Source organism: Pyxicephalus adspersus, chromosome Z (genome assembly GCF_032062135.1).
Source record: "Pyxicephalus adspersus chromosome Z, UCB_Pads_2.0, whole genome shotgun sequence".
Classification (NCBI taxonomy): domain Eukaryota; kingdom Metazoa; phylum Chordata; class Amphibia; order Anura; family Pyxicephalidae; genus Pyxicephalus; species Pyxicephalus adspersus.
The window spans coordinates 38,835,782-38,859,442 of record NC_092871.1 but is presented as its reverse complement, the minus strand read 5'-3'; positions in this window follow the sequence as shown (position 1 = coordinate 38,859,442).

Below are 23,661 nucleotides of genomic sequence, written 5' to 3'. Positions count from 1 at the left end.
TTCTATACATTATTTGTTGTCTTCACACTGTATTTACCATAATGTGGAAGGTTCTTTATACCATCCAATACCCTATATGTTGCCTCCACACTGTATTAAACATAATATGAATTGGATTATTTGTATTCGATAATTCAATAATAATAGTAATATGAAAATTGAACTATATTGTATGAAATTGCTGTATTGTAAATAGGAAACGAAGTGTGTACCCAATTTATGAAGCTATAACAATATATTCACCTTCATAGACTGATGATTGTTATGTATTTTCAAACATGTTTGTGGTTACTGTATTAAATTATATTTAAATAATTTATTTGATGTATTTCTTTGCCATTTCAAGTCAAATTTGGATGTTAAAATGTTACCACTCCTAAATACACAATGATACTCTCAAACATTATTGCACCTATACATACAACACATTACACCCATGCACACATTTTTCCAAAGCTCCCTAGAGGATATCCCCCTGCCACCATTGGGACGTATGGGGGACCCAGCGCCATAACAGCATCTGAACATAATTGGGACCCAGCGCCTCGGACATTATTGGGAGACCCTGCCTGTCCCCTTGAATGTCCACCACACTCCCCCGTATAATCCACTGCTAATGCAGCGGATCAACTCTTGTCTATGGAGAAGGGTTGATCCGAGCACGGCCCTTTCTGTGACAAGTAGGAGAAACACAGTCCTGAGACCCTGCTTTTATTTGGTGGGACTTCTCATACAGGCAGTCCTTTTCTGTAGCAGCAGGGTTCATCACTCCGTGTCTGTGTGTTACATACTGAATAGGGACTGCTCTCCCTCATGGTTCAGGTGTGCAGGGTAAGCATCGACATATTTCTCTTTTTTGATACTTTTTACCACTAATTTGAATGCTACATTTTACTGATACTACTATTGATCGTAAATATTTGGAAGTAAATGCATTAATTACTATTATTATATGTTACTCCTAAACTTATGGAATGATTGGCAAACGGTCAACCTTACGTGTATACTTTTGATTGTTGATTAGACATTGCTGAGTAAGTTTACCTTTTAAACCCTTCAGAAAAATCATCATAAAAGTAAGTGAACTCTGTTTATTGGGATATTCATATACATATGTTCACACACCTTACATTTTTATAGGAATCTCTCACTCTAGAATTTTTACTAGTTTGGAAATTAAGGAATACTAGTGTAGGAATAATTACCTCTTAATATACTGTAACTTATCATAAATTTACCATTTCATATACTTTATTCATACTCTAAGCAAACGATGTTATGAACATTCTCCTTAATGCGTAAACAGCAAAAACCTACCTACCTTAAGGCAGTCAACCTGCATATTTTAAAAATATATATATCTTTTCATTGTTATTTACTTCATGTATTGGCGTTTGTAGACAGTTCATTGATGTTTATTTACATCTAAAAAATGGTACTGGATTTAAATGAATGAATATTTATAGCAATTTAGCAGACTATCAATGTTTTGTACACACTATATATTGTATAAATCATTGTTATTTAGATATATGCTGTTATATTTTGAGGAGACATATATACATGTAATGTTGATCTATTACCTATCCATTTAAAAAAGACCCTGTATCAAAGTATCATCCCTGAGGAAGCCCACCAAGGCAAAACGCGTCAGGTACAATACTTCCAAATAGCAAACAATTGCAAATGCAAACATGGTTGCAAGTATTTCGTTCAGGAACTCTCTGTATAGTACCAACATCCAAACCCCATGACTTCTTAATGGGCCATGGATGTGCTTTATGTACTGTCTGTAATTATGTATGAGAATTGTTTTATTGAATACATAATTGTAATACATTAATGCTCTTTAGCCACAAACCCCTCTTTTCTCTGTCTTTTCACTTCTTTTGGTTTAATCAGATTATGACTTAAGACTTTTCGTCAATTAGTTTTCCTAAGAAACACACTTTTCATTTGTTATCATATTGTGCTGTAGGTATTGTATTATGCTGTAATACTTGAAAGGGTAATTATGAAAGTATTCAGTTTTGTATTTTTATTATTATCCTGGTATTAATGGCTTTTCAACACTATTAATAAGTCACTTGGGCTTTGTTTTTATCTCTATGAGCCTGATTCATCAAGCCAAATCGGAAGCTCGCTCATGCGCGCATAATTGCTGAATCAGACGCCAAAAACCTATTTATCAACCTAATTTTGGCCGGCGAGAATACGCTGGCGTATTCTCCCGACAGGTATCAACTAAAATGATTGCTTGCTCTGAACCACGCATCTCCGTGATCTTGACACTGGCGAGCTTGCATTAAAAGTCACTGTTCCCCTAAAAAATCATTCTTTCTAATGGCACACATCTTTCACTCAGCCCTAAATTAAAATGCTTGTGGTGTTCAAATGTTTAAAACATATATATTATCTAAAAAAAAAATAAGCATATTTTTAAATGAAATAAGATATTCAGGTTCAGAAGCAGTTAACTGATTTCAGCTCTTTACATAGGCGCCTACCTTAATGCTTACAATGCCCGACCTGAGGATCCGCCTGGTGATAAATACTAGCGAGTTCGGGCAGGCGAGACCTTGCTTTTGATCATCCAACCAAGTTCTTCTTTGCTTTCATAGATATATATATATATATCTTTATATCTTCCACATATATATATATATATATATATATATATATATATATAAATCTCTCTCTCTTTCTCTCTCTCTCTCGCTCTCTCTCTTATATATATATATGTTTGCTGAGTTCTACTAATCTATGTTGCTAAATTTCATACCTTGCTTACCAGTTGGAACAATAGCTAGTTTTATTTATAAAATTTGAATGTTTTCAAGTCAATGTTAATGCTATGTTATTGTGTTTGTGGCCATATTGTTTCCTTTATTAATATGTCTTTCTAACCACCTTTAAATGTTTGTCCTGCATAAATATTTTCTAATCCAGTTTTACACCCTTGATAGGTAAAAATTGCATATTGGTTTGTTTTTTTTTAATTTTTTTATTTTTGGAATGCAATATTTGTTGGGACATTTTTGAACTAATTTGGCTTTATATGGAAGTGTAGGTTTACATGTGTATTTTTTATTTATTTTAATTATATTGTCTTGTAAATTTAGTGGTGTCTGTGTGGTCTCCCTATATTTTAATGTGACCTTTTAGCAAACAGGATTATTTTGAATAAAGTTTTTTAAAAAACTTTGTAGTTTGTTTTTTGGGGGTTTGTTTTTATGTGATCTCCTTTACAATCTCCCAGACCTACAATTTAAAAAGTCATTTATGCTTGTTTTTAAGCAGTTCCCTTCCATGAATTGTTTGAAAGGCTAAAAACAACACACTTAGCTTATTAAAACTCAGTTGTTTGATGTGCATAGTTATGCGCCAAACCTCAGGAGTGTGATGTGCATTGTTGTACACCAAGGCGGAACCACTATGTGCGTGTGAACTGTGTTCTATCAGTTGAAAAATTTTCCAGAGAAGGATCCTCATACCGGAAAGTTTTTATTTTGAGGTGTATATTGGTTGTTTTGCTTCATGTACACTAATGTATGTACATACATGCACATATATATGTATGTATGCATTTATGTGTGTAAATATACATATAAAAGAGAAATTATAGAAAGAAATAGGCAAAGAGGATTTTTGGGGCATATTGCTTAACCACCTGGGCGTTACACTGATGTCTAGATTTCTGTACCAAAAGCGGTACACTGTTTTTCATGAAATTTTTTTTTTAAATTGTAGACCTGTAACTTACAGAAATATGTCGAACACGGCTCTAGTAGATATCATGAATATAAAAAATGTTTGAAACACACAATCATGTAAAAAAAAAAATTACTTTTAATAAAATTAAATAAAAGACACAAAAATCACCTAAACAAGAATACATAAATAAATGAAAAATACTGAAAATGCTATAATTCGGTATACTGTATAGTAATATATTTTTCTAAAACACCTCCCTAGTGTGGTAAATTTTAAAACAGAGTCCAACGTCACATACCTATAGACAAAACCACATAAATATATTTTGTATTATTTTGTATTGGATTGGATACAGGAGTTTGTATTCAATCCAATACAAAATGAGATTTTGAATTTACCAATTACATACTTTGTATTTATTTTGTATTATTTTGTATTGGATTGGATACAGGAGTTTGTATTCAATCCAATACAAAATGAGAATTTGAATTTACCAATTACATACTTTGTATTTATTTTGAATTATTTTGTATTGGATTGGATACAGGAGTTTGTATTCAATCCAATACAAAATGCGTTTGAATGAGTTTGAATTTGAATTTCCCGCACACGCGCCGACGTCATCGCCGAGGGACACGTACACTTCTTCTTCTTCTCGGAGAAGGCACCCGACGCTGGAGGACGACGCTGGAGAACGACGCTGGAACACGAACACGACGCTGGATGATCACAGCGGGACCAAGTAAGTGATGATTTTCATACAGTGAGATAATATATCGATTTATCGATAATTGCAATTTTTTTTTACCCGAACCAAGGTCGGGTTTAACAGGCGGGTGGTTAACATGCTTCAAATTAAAAAGATTACCTATTTCGTCCTATGATTTCTGATGTTATTGGCTTTGCTTCAAGCAACATTCATGGATGTTATTGCTTCTGGTTAAAGGAGGGATCAACCTTTTTGTGCTTCCACTACCAAGCTGAGGTGAGTAAGTCAATATATAGTTGGCCAAGGTCTAAAATGCCATTCAAACCTGCATAAACACCCTGAAATGCTGGAAAAGAAAGAAAATATGTTTGGCACAAAGTAGATTTGTCCCTGGAAGTTTTAGATAGGAGTACTATTTTTTTTATGTAAACACCTAAATAATGCATACAATCCAGTATTTAAAAAGCAAAATTAAGTTGAGCAACAACAGAACACTGTTCATTTTTAAGAGCGCGAGACCCTGCTTGTGAGCTTGGCAATCAATGTGCTTTGATGTTGTGCTTGGCAACCTGGACCTCCTTCTATTACCATCAGGTGTGTTCGAATGAGTATGCAACTCAGCTGGACAGCTAACTGAAAACCAGTTTGGACAGCAAGTAAAAGTGTGTTTTCATGCAATAGAGCTAAGATCAGGCAGCACAGCACAAGGAGAACAAACCTATAACACTACTACAAATGAACAGAGGAGTTGTGTGGCAGCTAATCAACATGAGTGCAAATATCAGAGTATTAGAATTAAAAAAAAAACCAAAGAAATAAAAACCATGACAATTTATTCATAAAAGAAATATGTACATAATACATTCAATTACCAATATGTGACAATATGACTTTGAGCATGGGACACAGGCAACAAGGGGGTTCAAGTAGCAGTTTGGAGTGGAAATCATGCAGACATTTGCACTCAATATTTGTGGAAAAAATGACAAAACATTGCTGAAGAATTGCTAAACAACAGAAATCATCATTACAAACCAGGCACAAAAACATTGCAGCAAAGGATGAAATTAACAATAATGAGGATTGCAAAGTCACATCAATGCATACCATCCAAGAAAACTTACTTTATTAATCCCCCCTCCCACAACAGTTAAGTTAAAATAGTAATTATGAAAATGCATATGTATTTTTATGCATTTAAATGTAATTTGACTTATACACACAAGCTGAAATCACTAAATGTTCCTTGATATATGTATTATAACTTCTTTGGCAACAATCCTTTTTTCAAATATTTGATTTCTATAAAGCCAAACCAGAATAAAATTTGAATCAGATCACAAATGTTTGGTGACATTTTTTTGACATTAATTCTATTGTGTGATGACATATTATAAAGTGCTAACTAGTATATATACATCTTGATCTAAATTAGTTTGCAGTGTTGCAAGCAAACCAAAAAGTATCAAAACAGTGCAACAAATGTAACAATAAATGAATCGATTTTCTGAATGAGTATAATGTAACATAAAAATGTAGCACTTACCTAAAAGAAAATGAAGTATTAAAGATTCAAATTGACCTGTAATGGACTGTAGATGCGCACAGAACAGGGAGCAGGTGTGCACTAATTAATTGCTATCACCTCACCATTGACAGAACAGATTCTCCTGAATCATGCGGTTGCACTCCAGTTTATGCATGCGCTTTGCCTTTTGTTAAAAATATTTCAGCCCAGTCTATTTTCTGGAGGCTTTCTAAAAAAAAAAAAAAAAAAAAAATAAAATGTCTTTTTGTTTCCTGAAAGCTCTTTTGCTTTGTATACAGTTTAGTTAAGCAAACGTTTATGGCCACTATTCCACAATATTCCTAGCAGAGTTGACTGAAACCTGCAGAAAATTATCCTGTAATATGCTAATGCTATTTGGCCTATTTGTATACTAGTGGTAAAATCACAGCAGTACATTCAAGAGAATTAAAAAGTGGGAAGAGTCCATTTTAGAGTGCCGTCCTCAGGTGAAAATACTGCTTATTCTTTAATACAGTATAGTAAGTGAGCAAGGCCAGAATTAGACAGGAATGGTGATACTTGCAGAATTCCAAGGTGAAAGTAAAGGCATGGTGCAAGGCATATGTAGATGGACAATTTTTTTTAAACACATGCAACGCAGGTTGTAAAAATGAAAGCTGGAACATTTGTAAAGCAAATATTTGATTTTTTATTTGGTCATTTTAGGGAATTATTCACTTTTACTATTGCAAATGGATTTCTCTATATTGTTCCTGTCTCTGGTAAAAACAACTTGTTCTAGTCTGCTGGATTGTGTTTTTACCTCTCTAAAAATGAACATAAATGTAAAGCAAAGGAAAACAAAGCAAATATAAAGCAAGATAAGAACAAAAAGCAAGTAAAAAGTTAAAAAAACAAGTAAAAAGTCAGTAGCATATCAAGTGTATTGCAAATGAAAATCATTAAAAAAAAATAATACCTAAAGACAAACAGCGTATGATTTGCCTCTGCACCTGTGTACATAATCCCTTTGGGAAAGTGAACAGAAAGACAAAGATCATATAAACACATTCCACCAGATTCCTTAGGCTAGGATTAGATAAAAATTAGATGTGCTTATTTTTATAACTTTTATTGACTTTATACTTTTACACTGTCAGTCTGCCCTGATTTGCTAACGTGATAAAGTGTTTTAAAGGTAAGAGATCCATTTATGTACAAATTTCAGCTTTTACCTATTTGCACTATGTCGTTGAATCAAATCCACAATAGAGTGAAATAAAGTTTGGAAAGCACGGGTCAAAACAAATGTACTATTAGCAGAAAGTTCTGTACAATCCAAAAGTCACATAGCACTGAAAACAGTTATTAAAAAAAAAAAAATCTCTCTCTCTCTCTCTCTCTCTCTCTCTCTCTCTCTCTATATATATATATATATATATATATATATATATATATAAAACAACCAAAATGTGTAAAACTAAAACAAATTATGTATCCAATTAATAGTTAGAACTGTCACCATATAACAAAATGTTATTTGTAAGTATTACATATTGCAAAAGCTTTTATACATTTTTTTAATTCAATGACATATATAAAATCTTTTTATGTTTATTCTAAATATTATTTTTATAGAATGCTGGTTGCTCCCACACTTGCTTCTTGAAAAGGTGGTCTTTTGATACCTTGAAACAAATTGAATGAATACTTTTAAATTACATCATCAACAGATGAAGCTCATTTTGCTCATTTGACTTGGCTGGATGAATGAAGGATTGAATACATAAGTAAACTATGGTAATTTCCATATACTTTAGATATTTGCAGTGCATTAATATTCCAAAGCCATTTATATTTTTAATTTAAATCATACAAAAATCCCAACTGCAAGCAGTGTTAACAAAAAGTTTAAAAAAAGGTTAAATAAATGTAATGGTAATGTGTGTGGTGGGGCTGCCAAAAGTACTCCAAATTTATAATATCCAGAATCATAAAAAAGTCAATAGGAATAAGATAAAAAGTTACTTGTTCAGTTCAACTAGATTTTTATTTTTTATGTCTGCTTTTGGCTCCTTGGACATAAATGAGATAACACACAACTGTACATTTATTTTTTAAACATATCCTCTATAACCTCAAAGTCTTATAGTGACCTGTCTATTTCTCTTTAGAATCTTTGCATAGATGGATAAGGTAGAAAGAAAATGCTGAATTCCACCCTTCTGGAATCCACATAAAACACATACAGGGTGTTAATAAAAAAAAATATTTTTAATTCGGGGCTAATAGATAACCCATTGTCAAAAAAAGGGTTCTGCAATAGAAGACACATACCAATGCACCAGTTTAGCAGGGAGAATGTACTTTATTGCAGATTTGATGGCAAAATTTCAACTCCCAATGGGGTACCTTAAAGTGGTACAAGGTTTGAATGTATTTTTTTAAACAAAAATTCCCTTTACATTTTAAAAATACCCTCAAATAAAAATCCCCAGGATCTTATGTGATAGTGCAGAATATCCTGAGTGACATGGACCAAAGTTCTTGAATGTGTTTTCTCATTCCACGTTCAGGACAACAATAAATCTTTTCACAAAAACTCTCTGCTTCTCCTATGCATATGAGGAATATTCTTTTATTACTATGGAGGTTGTGCAAGGTGGGTATGTATAGGTTTTGAAGGGGTGAAGACTGCTGATGGGTATAGAGAAATACATAAAATACTAAAAATACATTTATCCTGTAGATAAATTCAAGGATCCAAACAATCTGCAAACCTGAAATATCAAGAAAAAGCTTTTATAATTTACAGTGTTGTTTTCTTGCATAGAATGAATACTAATTTACAGACATTAGGGTGAGCAAAGACACTTTAATATGTACTGTGTATGCCATTTCCTAAAAAAAAAAAATATTATTTTAAACAATATATGCAAGCATGGGGCACTTCAAATTTCATCCAGAAAGTTTCTAGTTTATTGAAAGCAACCAAGTTATTTAATTAAATTTTGCTGTGGGATTTTACAGATCAGAGTCTGAATAAACAAATATGTCTAGAAATCCTCATATTATTGTATGAAATCTAGCACATATTGAAATCTGTTGATGAATACAACTGTGGAGTATCAAGATGGCTCTATAGCAAGGTAATTTGTGTACACGAAGATTAGTGTACCTTGTCCATCAAATTTCAGTTGGTGGTATTAGGATTGCTTAAGAAACCCTCATCATACTGTTGTTAAGTATTCAATTGTAAATCACTTCATAAACAGTTTGCTTTGTTTACCTTCATTGTGGGAGCAAATTTGCCATTTGAGTTTCGGTTAGGAACTTCAAAGCTATAACTCCCTGTTTGTTTCAATAACTTCCAGTAATTATAAGGAAGCTGGTGTAGTAAATATATGTAATTGACTACCTTTTTGCTATAATATATAGTCAGTAGCATTAGTTAGCTCTAAGGCAGATGAGTTGCAGATATTTAGCAATGATAGACAATGATAGACAAGTATTAGTAGTTTCATTGTCATTAATTGGTCCAAATATTTTGTTTCACATTTAAAGACTGAGAAAATTGATATAAGCTATGTCAGAGTGGCATACATTGGACCAGAGTTAAAAATAAAAAGCTACTTTACATTTTTACCACTAGGGTGTACTAGAAAGAAAAAGAACAAAAAAATGAACTAAATAAGCTCTTCACAAAATATTTCTCTACTATAAAAAATATTGCTAGATAGGCATATATAAATAAGTTTGGAATTCATATAAAACATTTTCAGTACTGATCTCGCTTAAAAGCCCACAGCATGATTACCGAAAAAAGTTTGTTGATTAGAAAATAATACTACAAGATAAAGTTTAAAGGAGTTACTTCAATAAAACATAACATATAAATATTGGAAAATCTGCTTTCTTGAGGTTTAAGGGAACCAACTCCATTATTCACTATGTATTATTCTCTTCAACCCATAATATGAAGAACTCCTGAAAGTCAGTCTACCAGACTATTGTGGTAGACAGGAATTCCACATATCAAACATTTCAAGTATATTGCTTTTACACAGGCATTTTACACCAAATTAGTCAGTTATTCTACTCCCTTCTTATGCCATTGTAGTAGTATTTTGATCCTATAAGCAATTTAAAATGTCATAGGTTAACCAAGGAGTGGAAGCCCAGATTCCCTTAGAGTGTTTTTAGAGAGATTTTCATTTTACTAAAGCTTTGATTAAGCTTTCATGATTGTGAAGAGAAAAGACTAAAGCAACATCTTTCTTTTTTTTTTTTTTTTTTGTGGACATGCTTTGCTGTATTTATTAAAAAAATAGCCCACCTTCCAGTGGAGCACTTGCAGTGCACGGTAAGGAATTCTAAGATTGCTCTTCATCACATTATTAGAAGCAGGATGACAGGAACAGGGCATAGATTTATCTTTTCTTTTGTGCAGACACCATGCTGGTGATAGGTCTTATAACTGCAGCAAGTGCAGGAATAAAGGCTGGAAGTGAGCAGCTTGTTAATTGGAACAGTTTACTATAGGATTTTGAAAGTTAGATCTAGGACTGGTCTGGGAACATGAAAGCCCTAATGGCTGTACCTAGATATATAATGGTGGGAGTTTCTAATTATGGTTATTCCTGAATTTTGGATATTCTGGCATCCCTAAAATAAAACTGGAATTTCATATTATGTCTTAGGTGTAATCAGTTTTACAAGGAATCACACTCTCTGCACAGGCACATTGGACAGTGCAAAATTAAGCCATTGCAGCATTTTCCCCTCAGGCCAGCCCATTGAAAATCATCATCATCTGTGGTTGACACGCTAAATAAAGTTTTGTCAGACTGAGTTACATATGCTTTGCTCCCAACGGTATTGCATGTAGCAAAGCAATTGTGGTGGTGGTGGTATCAGGAAGCTCATACAAATGTTCAGACCACAGCTGGACCAACAAGTCTACGTACGCAGGGGGATCTGATTTGTATTCTATTTCTATTTAAACACCAGGCAAGGTCACGTTGGGACCCTGGTCACGTGCCCAAATGTTAAGTGCCAAATTATAATTGCAATGGGAATTAACCCAGGGAATTCCATCATCATCATCATCCTCTACTAACATCACTGATGAATTCACCTTCTTCATCTGCCTGCAACTAATGTCCATTTATCTCTCCTACAGGTACATCTCCCATTGAATATGGTACGTCTCCCATTCTGCCAAATCTCAGCCCTGTGTATGCAATTGTTTTCCCTTGCAACCCTCATCTGATTCTTTATGGTACGTCTCCCATTGTAGATTAATTTATTGCACCAACTTTAATCTCCTCATAGATTTATCTGTTCACTATCCCTTAGTTCCAGTTGATTGCACATTGATATTTATTGCCCTGCCAACCCCTCCCCTCCCCAGGTTCAACTGATATCCCAAATTCCTTATACTCTGATCAGTCCATCCATAATCAGGGCCCAAAGCACTTCTATTTAAACAGCTCGCAAGGTCACATTGGGACCCTGGTCACGTGCTCAAATGTTAAGTGCCAAATTATAAGTGCAATGGGAATTAATCCAGGGAATAGACACAGGAATTGGAAAAGATTTGGACATATAATTATACTCTGCAACTCCTATCTCCTGCCTTTGGACTGCATTATCCATCTAGACTCCAACACATCCTTTGTTGCTGCCTTTCTAAACTGGTATTTTATCAAACCATCTCTTTGACTGAATCATCATCCTCCACTCCTGGAACTCAGCAAGTTTACAAGCTTCACTTGAACCCATATTACTGGGCTGCTTCTCTTGGACTTCAGTTTGCCACATTGTTTAATGTATGCATATGGTTCGCAATTATCTGTAAAAATGTATTATTCACCCTGTTCTCTCTTTGTTGGCACTACACTCTGTCCTCCCCAGTCTGATAACTCATTGTCTCTCTGCTCCTTCCTTATTTCTCTGTCTGTGCTCCTGCACCTTTTTTCTCTACTTATACTCTCTGGTGACATCTCACCCAACCCCGGTCCCCCACACCGCTTCCACTTTCCATATACTCTCAGCAGGATACTCCCTTCTCCTAACCTCATCCCCATTCACCCTACCCATAAGTCCTTATCCCCTCTCGCTGGCAGTCTATGGAATGCCCGATCTGGCATTTAACCTCCATACACAACTTTTTTCCTTTCTAAATCTCTGAACTTTGTGGCTCTCACTGAAACTTGGCTTTCTTCCTCTGACTCTGCCTCTGCTGCTCCTCCCTCCTATGGAGGCCTGCATTTTACACATACCCCTAGACCTGGCAACAAAGTAGGGGGTGGTGTGGGTCTCCTTCTCTCACCTAACTGTATATACAGAGTCCTTCCTACCCCACCCTCTCTCATTTTCACCTCTTATGAAGTCCACTCTTTCCGTCTCTTTAACCCCTTACCCCTCATTGTTGGTGATATCTACCACCCCCCTGGCCCAGTATCACAATTTTTGGACAACTTTGCATTCTGGCTCTCACACATTCTTTCCCATGACCTGCCCACCTTCATCCTTGGTGACTTTAAGTTTGCAATGGATGAGCCCAACCTTCCCTCCTCAGCCAAAGTGATCTCCATTACCTCCTCATTTGGACTCACTCAGAACATCACTGGCCCCACAGACATAGCCGGACACACTTTTTTTTTCTAAACTCTGAAACCTCACCCACCTAGACAACTCACAATTTCCCCTTTCTGATCACAACCCTATCACCTTCAACCTATCGAACTCTTGCCCTCCCTTGCCACATCCCAGACCTGATCAATGGCAGAGAGATATCCGTAACCTCGACCACAACCTTTTCTTAAACTGTCTTGCATCCCTAACCCCCGCCCTCTCCAAAATCACCTCCTCAGATGATGCTGCCACCATGTTAAACCACTCTCTTTCCTTGGCTTTGGAAAAATTAGCCCCTGCCAATTTCCGCTACCTCCGCCCTGCCAACTCCTGACCCTGGCACAACATTTACACCAGACAGCTACAAAAGACTGTTCGTGCAGCTGAGCACAAATGGAGGAAATCTGGCCTCAGCGCTGACTTCATGGACTACAAAGACAAGCTTCAAAGCTTTAACATAGACCTCACTGTCACCAAGCAAAATTATTTCTCTGCAGTCATTTCCTCTCAAGCTTCCTACCCACGCAACCTCTTCCCAACAATTGACTCCCTCCTAAACCCCACACCTGCTCCCCCCACAACTTCCTTATCTGCCCAAGACATTGCCACCTTCTTTAGAGAAAAATTAGACAAAATCAGACATGATGTCTCTGCTCACTGAGCCACTCCAACCATACCCACCCCTTCTACCTGTAAATCATCACTGACGTCCCTCAGCCCTGTTACTGTGGATGAAGTCTCTTCTCTTCTCTCATCATCTCCATCTACTACCTGTCCGCTTGACCCAACTTCCTCTGATCTACTCCGTGCCCATTCCTCCACCCTGGCCCCCGCCCTGACCGAACTATTCAATCTTTGGACCAGTTCTCTTTCCCCTGTACACCTCCTCTCTCTCTGACTGATTTTTAAAGCTCAACCAGGATAAAACAGAACTCATTATCAACCCCCCCCTCAAATTCCAAATCTCCCCCGACATATATCTAACTGTTAACAACACTGTTATTTGTCCCTCCACTCAGGCATGTTGTCTTGGTGTCAACTTTGATTCTTCCCTCCCATTTATCCCCCATATTCAGAACATTTCCAGGTCCTGTGACTTTAACCTATGCAACATCTCCAAAATCCCCCCCTACCTGTCGCCTGAGATGACTAAACTCCTTGTACTAGCTTTTATCATCTCTCGTCTGGACTACTGTAACCTCCTCCTCTTTGGTATTCCACTAACCCGACTCTCTCCTCTTCAACCTAATATGAATGCGGCAGCCAGACTCATCCATCCTTCCCATGGCTCCTCTTCTGCTGCATCTCTTTCCAGATCTCTACACTGGCTTCCATTTCACCTTAGAATCAAATTCAAGCTCCTGTGCTTTGCCTTCAAATTCCTCCACAGGTATTGTAGACTATTTTTTCAAACTTGCCTACCCATCTTCTTCTGCCTTTTGAAACCATCACTACTTCCCACCACTACATATCTCCCATCCTATTGTGTGTAAATTCCCCCACCTATTAGATTGTAAGCTCTTCGGGGCAGGGTCCTCTTCTCCTGTGTCAATGTCTGTATCTGTCTGTCATTTGCAACCCCTATTTAATGTACAGCACTGCGTTATATGTTGGCGCTATATAAATCTTGTTTATTAATATTATTAATAATAATAATATTAATAATAAATAAGGAAGATGTAACCAAATGATTGGATGGATAACAGAGGAAAAATGTGCCAAGGTGGCAAATGTGATGCCCAGTCTGAGGAGGGCACAGTGACCAGGTTGGAATCACATAGATGACACTATGGACCTGATTTATTAAATCTCTCCATGGCTGAAGAAGATACACTTTCATCAGAGGCCCTGAATGATCCTGAAAACATGCATTGAATCTGGTCCATGATTGAAAACATAGCAAATGACTTAGGAAATCCATTCCAGGTTTGCTAGATCACCCAGCTTCACTGATAAAATTATATCTTCTCCAGTCTTGGAGAGCTTATAAATCAGGCCCCATGACTCAGTTTCTTCTCTCCCATTTACAGACAGAAGCTGGGGACCAAGAGTGCTACTCACATCAGCAAACTATTATTACAAAAAACAGACATGATAAAAAATATTACCCAAAATAACTATATCGACTGAAATGCACTGATGACTAATGCAACTGTTTCTAAATATGAACATGACATTGAAAAGTACAAAAGGTCATTATTTACGATGCTCAGCTGCTCAGCGAATCAGGCCTTTCTTGCTTACCAAAAATGTAAGAGAGAATGGCTATGCGATTTGCCATGAGGTCGTGTTCCCGCTGAACTAACAAGGGAAAAAGCAGGGGGTAGTAACGACGAGAAATTGTGGCAGTAATCGTGGCTGGGAGCGAATCATTTGCTACCAGGATGCACAGCAAGGCCCAGCAGCCAATCAGGAGAGATCGGAGCACAGGCATATATATATAGGGAAGAAGGGAGGGGTTAGTCACTCCATCTTGTGTTCTGTTTATAGGATAGACGCAGGGAGAGACTTGTAGTATGAAAGGGACAGTGTAGGAGCCTCTTAGTTCATTGTTAGCTGCATAGTTCAGTGTTTTATAGGGCAATTACTTTTACATGAGCTACTAGCTAGTCAGTTTTGTGAAATTGTCAGCAATCAGCACATTTAGTGAAAGTTATATTGTGTGTATTACACGCTTAGGTGCTGTTTACTGACTGCACTTGCACTGAAGGTACAATTGTGGTTAGTATAATCTATAATGTGTAATAGTGAAGACACTGTTAGTCATCTTTTTTCACACTGTACATTCACTAAAGCCAATAAAAATCAGTTGCAATTCCAATTTAACAAAGAAGAACGTTTTGTACAGTGAAATTTCTGTCCTACTTTCAAATAAATACATATATTTAAGTGTTTGATACCTGTTCCTATTTACCAAAGTAGACTGTTTGGTACAGTAAAATTTCTCTGCTACTGTAAAATAAATACATATATTTTAGTGTATGATACCTGTTCCTATTTACCAAAGAAGACTGGTACAGTGAAATTTCTGTGCTACTTTAATATAAATACAGATATTTTAGTGTTTGATTCCTTTTCCTAATTGCTGTAGACTGTTTGGTACAGTAAAATTTCTCTGCTACTGTAAAATAAATACAGATATTTTAGTGTTTGATACCTGTTCCTATTTACCAAAGAAGACCATTTGGTACAGTGAAATTTCTGTGCTACTTGGATTGTGGGCTGGGTTTCAGATGCAGGGCACCCAGCAGACACAGAGGCAGGCAAAAGAAAAGAGCAGCAGAGTGGTTGCACGCACCTCCCCAGTGTAGTCCTGAAAGACGACTGCGTAGCAATCTGCATCCTGTGCCACAGGCAGATCCGCAGAGGACAGGCCGGATCACATTTGGGTACAACATTTCTGCTTTCCCACATGTGCAAGAACCACAAACCAAAGTGGGAGCAGTACTTGCGTTCTCTTGAAGGAGGTGCAACCACGTCATCGTCTCTTCTTCCACCTCCATTGACTCCTTCTCCCCCTCCAACTGTCTTTGCTAGTACGTTGCAGGAGGTTGATGCAGACCAGACTTCCAGCTGCAAGGAAGTATCAGATTCTGCCTACAGGTTTCGTGGCGTCAGGCGATGTTTGTCGCCGTAAGATAGATACTCCAATGACCCATTCAGCTCCCCTAGCTCCCAGTCGCTTCAGCCCACTCTACCAGAGTTCAGTGCAAGGCATCAGGCTATGGGCCCAACCAACAGAAGAGTTATTGAACTCAATTCACGTCTAGCCAAACTATTGTCCTTGCAGCTACGGCCGTACAGCATTGTGGACTCGGCTCCCTTCCGTGCCCTGATAGCCTGTGCCGAGCGGAGGTGGAGTATACCAAGCAGGCATTACTTCTCCCGCACAGCTTTACCCAGTTTACATGCTCATGTAATGGAAAACCTCTCCCCGGCATTGGCATTCTCGGTGCTTAGCCAAATCCATGTCACCATGGACAGCTGGACAACCATGCATGGAGTGGGACTCTACCTGTCCTTCACCACTCACTGGGTGGCCTTGCATAGCTAAGTGGGCGGTAGTTAGGCAGAGGCATTACAGCACCTGGTACCCCCCGAGGGGTATGGTGGGAAAGCATGGGCCACCCCAGTCCTCTCCCTCCTCCTCCTGCATTCCATTTAACATCAACCCTCTCTTTTCCTCCTGAAAGGCCAGCAGCAGAGGACATTATGGTTAAGCGGGCACGCCACTACGGCTCCCTCAAGGACACGTGCTGCCAGGCAGTGCTGAAACTGGTGTCCTTGGGAAGAATTGTCACACCGCCAGAGAACTCTTTTCTGCTTTGCACAGAGAGGTTGAGGCTTGGCTGACACCTTACCAGCTCACAACATGCAAAGTAGTGTGCGACAAAAGGGCCAACCTTGTGGCTGCGCTGAGCATGGGCCGCATGACACATGTGCCCTGCTTTGCCCATGTACTGAACCTGGTGGTGCAGAAGTTCCTCGGCATGTACCCAGGACTGGAGGACTTACTGAGACGGCCTGCTCCATCTGCAGCCATGTACGCCAATCCCTTAATGCCGCCATGGCGCTTAGCAAGATCTAGCGCCAACAGAGGCTGCCACGGCATATACTGATTTGTGACACTGTGACTAGATGGAACTCTACTGCACATGCTCCAAGATCTGTGTAAGAAAAGATAGCCATCCGCCATTACTTGGTCAGCGTGGTGCATGAAGGCAGCGGGGCCCATGGTACAGCCACACAACTAAGCTATTTTACCAGTAACCAGATGCAGATGAAGAAGCTGTGAAAGGTACTGGCCCCCTTTGAGCAGGCCACAAACGTTGTGATGTGGGAGCGGTAAGGCTGGAACCATGTCATACCCATCATGTGTCTGCGTGATAATACCCTGTATGGGCTGATGGAAAGTGACGATGGGTGAGGAGGGGAAGAAAACGGGGAGGAGGATGAGGGAGGGACACTGGTCAGCATTAGGAGTTCCAAGAGGAGAAGGAAGATGATTATGATGATGATGATGAGGGAGACCACTTTGGGGCTGCTGGACAGGACCCATCCAACCCGCCTTTGTGCTGTCACGCCCCAGGCATTGTGCAGGCAATGGAACAACAGGAACTGCTGCAGCTTGAAGAGGTGGTGGGTAAAGAGGAGGAAGATGTTTTGGTGCCTTCTGAGGGACAGGAAGGAGGATGAGCCCAGGAAATCCCTCTTTCATATGTGTGTCCACATGTTTCAATGGCTACGGAGGGACCCCCACATTTGCAGCATCAAAAAATGGGATGATTACTGGCTGGCCACCCTTCTGGTTCACCGCTACAAATATAAAATGTCACAGTTTCTAGCCAACCCGGCGCAAGGAAAAGAAAAGGTGGCCCGTCTGAGCAGACTACTATGTGACTGGCTGTGTGAGGAGTTCCGTGCACCACATTCCACACAGGGAGCTCAGGTGGACACTGCCTCCACTGTATGCTCCTGTAGCGGCAGCAGCTGCAGTAGTGGCAGCAGGCCAAACACATCCAAAATGTCTAGGCCAAGGCAGGGGGGATTTTCTGGATGCCTGGCAAAACCTGATGCAGCCACCTCAAACAAGTGAAGTGCGGGGGCATAACCATTGAGAACAGATGAAACGCATGGTGCACGATTACATTGGCTCTTTTCTGGCTGGTGGTGGTCATGATGTTGACAACAGCAGTTATGAGGAGGATGCCTGTCTTGACAGTAGTGGCGCCATTAGTTTTTGGGTCAACAGGCTTGAAATCTGGCCCCCCTTGGCACATTATGCCATCAAGCTTCTTTTGTGCCTGGCATCCAGTGTTCTGTCCGAAAGAACCTTCAGTGCAGCTGGCGGAGTGGTCACGGACAACCGATCATGACTGTCACCGGAAAATGTCAATAGCCTCACCTTTTTGAAAATGAACGAATGGTGGGTTACTAACAACCTTTATACCCCCACTGCAGATGTCACTGATTGACTGACACAAGGACACACTGGCAAACCAAGATGCCTCTGTGAACCCACACTGCTCCTTTGCTGAGTCTGTGGCTGCCTATCACCAACACCTTGTCAGCTGAGCCTGCCTTGGTTGAATTTTTCCGCTAGTTATTGCAACGTACAGGGGAGGCATTCATCGCCAATGTCATGCTTGCCATTGTGCCAGCTAGCAATATACTTTACATTTCTGCTGCTTCCGGGAGGCCAACAAACTGCAGATAAAAACCCTCAGTACTGCCACTCTGATAGGTACCATTGCCTTTGGTTAATTTTTCAGCTAAGTATTGTAAGATTGAGGGTTGGCATGTCATCCACTTCATGATGCAAACTATCAATATTGTCTACCTCCATTAGTACTCCATTCACTAAAATTGTATTACACACTTCTGGGTGGGTGGCATTGTCGATGCACTACACCCAGGTCTAGATGTCAGTTACCAATGCGGTCCCTGCTCCTTCTCAGGGCCCACCGCCTCCTCCTGCTGCTGCTGCCGCTTGCCAGTACTCCATTCACTAAAATTGAACTACACACTTCTGGGTGGGTGGCATTGTTGATGCACTACACTCAGCTCTAGATCTCAGTTATTAATGTGGTCTCCACTCCTTCTCAGGGCCCGTCGCCTCCTCCTGCTACTGTTGCTATCACCTGTCAGTTCTCCATTCACTTAAATTGTATTACACACTTCTGGGTGGCATTGGCGATGCAATACACCCAGCTCTAGATGCCAGTTACTGAAAAGGTCCATGCTCCTTCTCAGGGCCCACCGCCTCCTTCTGCTGCTGCTGCTGCCTGTCAGTGCTCTATTCACTAAAATTGTATTACACACTTCCGGGTGACATTGACGATGCACTACACCCAGCTCTCCATGACACTTACCAATGCGGTCCATGCTCCGTCTCAGGGCCCATCGCCTCCTCCTGATGATGCTGCTGCCTGTTAATGCTTTATTCACTAAAATTGTATTACACACTTCGGGGTGGCATTGACGATGCACTACACCCAGCTCTAGATGCCAGTTATCAATGCTATCCACACTCCTTCTCAGGGCCCACTGCCTCTTCCTTCTGCTGCTGCTGCCGCCTGTCAGTGCTCCATTTACTAAAATTGTATTACACACTTCTGGGTGGCATTGACGATGCACTGTGTACACCCAGCTCTCCATGACACTTACCAATGCGGTCTCCATGGCAATAGCTGACCAGAGGCCACACACTGCTCTTGCTGACCCAGGCTCCGTCTCTGGTCCTCCATCCTTTTGCCTAATGTCACTGCGCTACTTCTCCAAAACTTTATGGGTGACATTCCTAACACATGCCATCCAGGTCATGATGCCAGCTAGCAATGCGGTTTCCTGCTGTTTTGATGGCAGTTTGATGGCAGAGACTGCTGCTAGTGGGTTGAGTTCACACGTAGCGTCCGTCACGCAAAAATGCTATTTGCCTGCTGGCACTTTACCTGCCATTTTCAAGAAAACCACAAGGTCTTATGGAACTTTTGTATTTTTCCCTTGTTGCAAGTGTTCTCCTACACATACCTAGCACATTTGGTGGTTCTAACATGTATAGGGGCTTTGCTATTAATGTTTTAGCCTGGCCTATTGACTTTAATAGAATTCGCAAAATCGGTTTGAAGAAATTTTGCGGACCCATCGGAAGTTCAAGGAAATTTTCATGAGACTGGCCTTGTTGCTCATCCTTACTCAGTTCTGATTAATTGCATACATACTGTATTTAAAGGTAGAAGTGTATACTTTTCTAATGTCCAGTTACAGTTCCTTCCTTAATTCTTCTTCCTAACAATTAGAAAAATAAGAAGAAGAATTTCTCATTCTCGTTTGCAGCTTTTCCAAGAATCAGTGAGATCAAAAGAAAGATCATGGGAATAAGCATAGTGGGTCTTCCATAAAATAACAATTATTAAATCCCTCAATAGTTGATGTACAACTTGGTGAATGTTAATAAGATGTGGATAACCCACTCCTATGCAAACAAAAAATGCAAATGACTGCTTGGTTAATGATACTTGAACCATGATTTAGCCACTTTTTAAATATATACTACTTAGTGTATATCCAAATTAGTAAACAATTATGGTAATAGGATTAAATAAATGTAAATGTAAATCATGCATAATCAATCCACAGGAAAACATTATATTTCTGAAAACAGACAAATACACTTTCAAACCCAACCTATTCTGCAATGAGTTAAATTCCACCTATGGCTTGTAAAACCTAATATAACTTTATAATATATTTAATAAAAAGAAATATTATGATGAGTTAAACCAAAGGGCATTTCAACAGCACGCCACGTTGTGCCTACACTGTAATTACACGGTACATATCTTACCAAGTAAATTAGTCTTTTTTTCTTGGATATTCGTTATATATTTTTTTTTACACTGCTAGAATTAACATTCAAGCAGGCCCTGAAAAGTGCTTGGATTATAATGCACAATGAATATAAAACAGTCCATTAATTGGCATAATAGGTCCCAGCATGTAATTGCATTGCTAAGGTACTATGGCTAGATGCTGAGTAAAATACAATTTATTCTAGGTAGTTAGTCACTTGTGGGTAGGTTTATTTGTCCACTGACACTGGAATAAATGTATGGTCTATCAGAAAGAATATTTATGAAGTAATTTATGACAAAGATCATTAGCATGTCTCAATTAAGAAAGGAAACACAGTGTAAAACTTACTGATTGGTGTTATTGCATGGATTTGTGAAGACGCTTTGTGATCATGACATTGACAAGTACAGTAAGGTCGTCAGCTGAACTTCCTAGCTTGGAGCACTCGTAAATAATGGTAATGATTTCAGATAGTGTAGACTGTCCTAGAAATGAGGACATCTTGTTGTCAGATAAATCTGCATTGCCAATCAAATATGATATATAAAATACTTCACTTTTCAAACTTTGACAAGTCGGTAAAGTATAGAGTTATAATGGTCTTGACATTTGGAGAGTTTTCATTAACTAAACATACAAAATAAAAGGAAAAAATCTAACCCTAGAAACAAAAATTATTGGACGTTGTTTCGTTTTTTCCTTTTTCATTTCAAAGATACACTTACTGTCCAAGGGTGATAGGGCACACTCACTGCACTATATCAATAAAGAAGAAGCCTTGCCACCCAGGTTGCTCTCCTAATTTATACTACAAACTTTTCTTCTGTTCCTCATTTACATAAACTAGATACATTAACTAAAGTTATTTGGATAGTAGTTCACAGAAGATAGCCAGAAAAGAAACATTGAGATGTGAGTACAGTACCCAATAAGGTACTGTACAAGGTTGGAACAAGGTTGGAATTTATGAAGCAAATAGCAACACAACTGTGCCTGTAATTCTACCAGCCAAATGTTACAGTTTTAAGACAGATTTTACCACTGTAAAGTAGGGATATAATTTTCTCTTTACAAAATACTTTAAAAAAAAAAGTACTGATGTCTGTGAGAGAAATACTAAAAATATATGCAAGTCTTTGAACACTGGGGTTGGGTTTACTCTGCTCAAAACAGACACACAATTTGTTACTTTAGGACAGAAGAATTTCTGGTTTTAGTAACCTTGTAGTAAACCTGTCACACAGTCAACTCACCACTCTTGTTTAGCATTTCCTTGATGCTTGACTGAATTGATACCTCTTTAAAAATTTGACTGGATTAACATGTGTTGTTTTTACCTGCTTTAAAGACATTTTTTTCTGATAAACTATTGCTGCCACCATATTTAATAATTTGGTAAACTAAAATAAAATCCATTTTTGTTCCTGTTTTAAAAGCATAAACATTGACATAACACAGGCTTGGTCTGTTTGTCTTTTTTAACAGATTAGTTTGTATTTTTGAATTGGTTATGATGGGTTACTTGCTCTCAAAGAATCTTTTTTGCAATATTATTGGCCACCAGGATATAGTGCTATGTCCTGTGTAACAGTCTCTAATAATGTCTTGTTTGAAGAAACAGTGCCATCAACTAGTGTGACCTGAATATAAATCAAATTTCTTTTTTTATTGCCATTTGCCAGTGCAAAATCTCCGTAAATAAACATGAATTCTAAGCTGAGTCAGTGGCCCTGATTTATTAAAGTTCTCCAAGGCTAGAGAGAATACACTTTCAAAAGTGAAGCTGGGTAATCCAGCAAACCTGGAACATATTTACTAAAACTCATTAGCTATTTGTTAGCAAATGTTTTCAACCCTGCACCAGATCCATTGTAGATTTTCCGAATCACCCAGCTTCACCGATGAAAGTGCATTTTCTCCAGCCTTGGAGAGCTTTAGTGAATCAGGGCCACTGGCTCCTGACAAGCATGTAAGTATGTAAATCAAAAAAGCTGGTGAATGTCATAAATTCTGAGAGAAAATGTTCTTGTTTCCCTCATGGTATCCTCTTTCTTGAAAGCAGTATCTTTACTAAGTCTCAATTATCTTAAAAATCACATGGATCTTAAAAAAACAAGATATTTATTAGCAGAGAAAATAATTCAAAATAATCAAAATTTTTCCATATAAGCTAAATAATGATCACATAGACAAAGTAAAATAATACGTCACGCAAAGAGTCTGTTCACTGTATCCTGCACCTTGGCTGGATTCCAAAAAGATTTGGGAGAGAAAAGAGTAAGTAAGAGAGAGGCAATAAGAGATATGAGGTAAGAGAGAAAGATTTGTGGCTGTTGTCCCTTCTTATCTTCAGGACCTCTGGCCACATTCAGCCACACCCATTCATCCACCCCTTACTCGGGTGTCCTCCCACTTCCGGAAATACACTGCTCACAGGTGCCCGCTGATATTCTCCAGTAGATGTCACTGTTGCATTGGGGGCAAGTCCTCTGACTCAGCTGACCAGCTAGTTCAGGCTCCTTTGGGGGTCATCAGATAGCAGGTATGTTTATACACCAGGCAGGATGATTGGAGTAGTCTTTTAAGTAGATGCTTCCATGCACAACCCCCATACCTCACACCTAGTATGTTGTGATCTTGCTGTTCAAGGAGGTGTTATCTATTCTTGTAGTTCCTTGGATCCAAACCCCAGCTTGACTTGTCCGCATTGATGTTTCAAAGGCAACCCCCATTA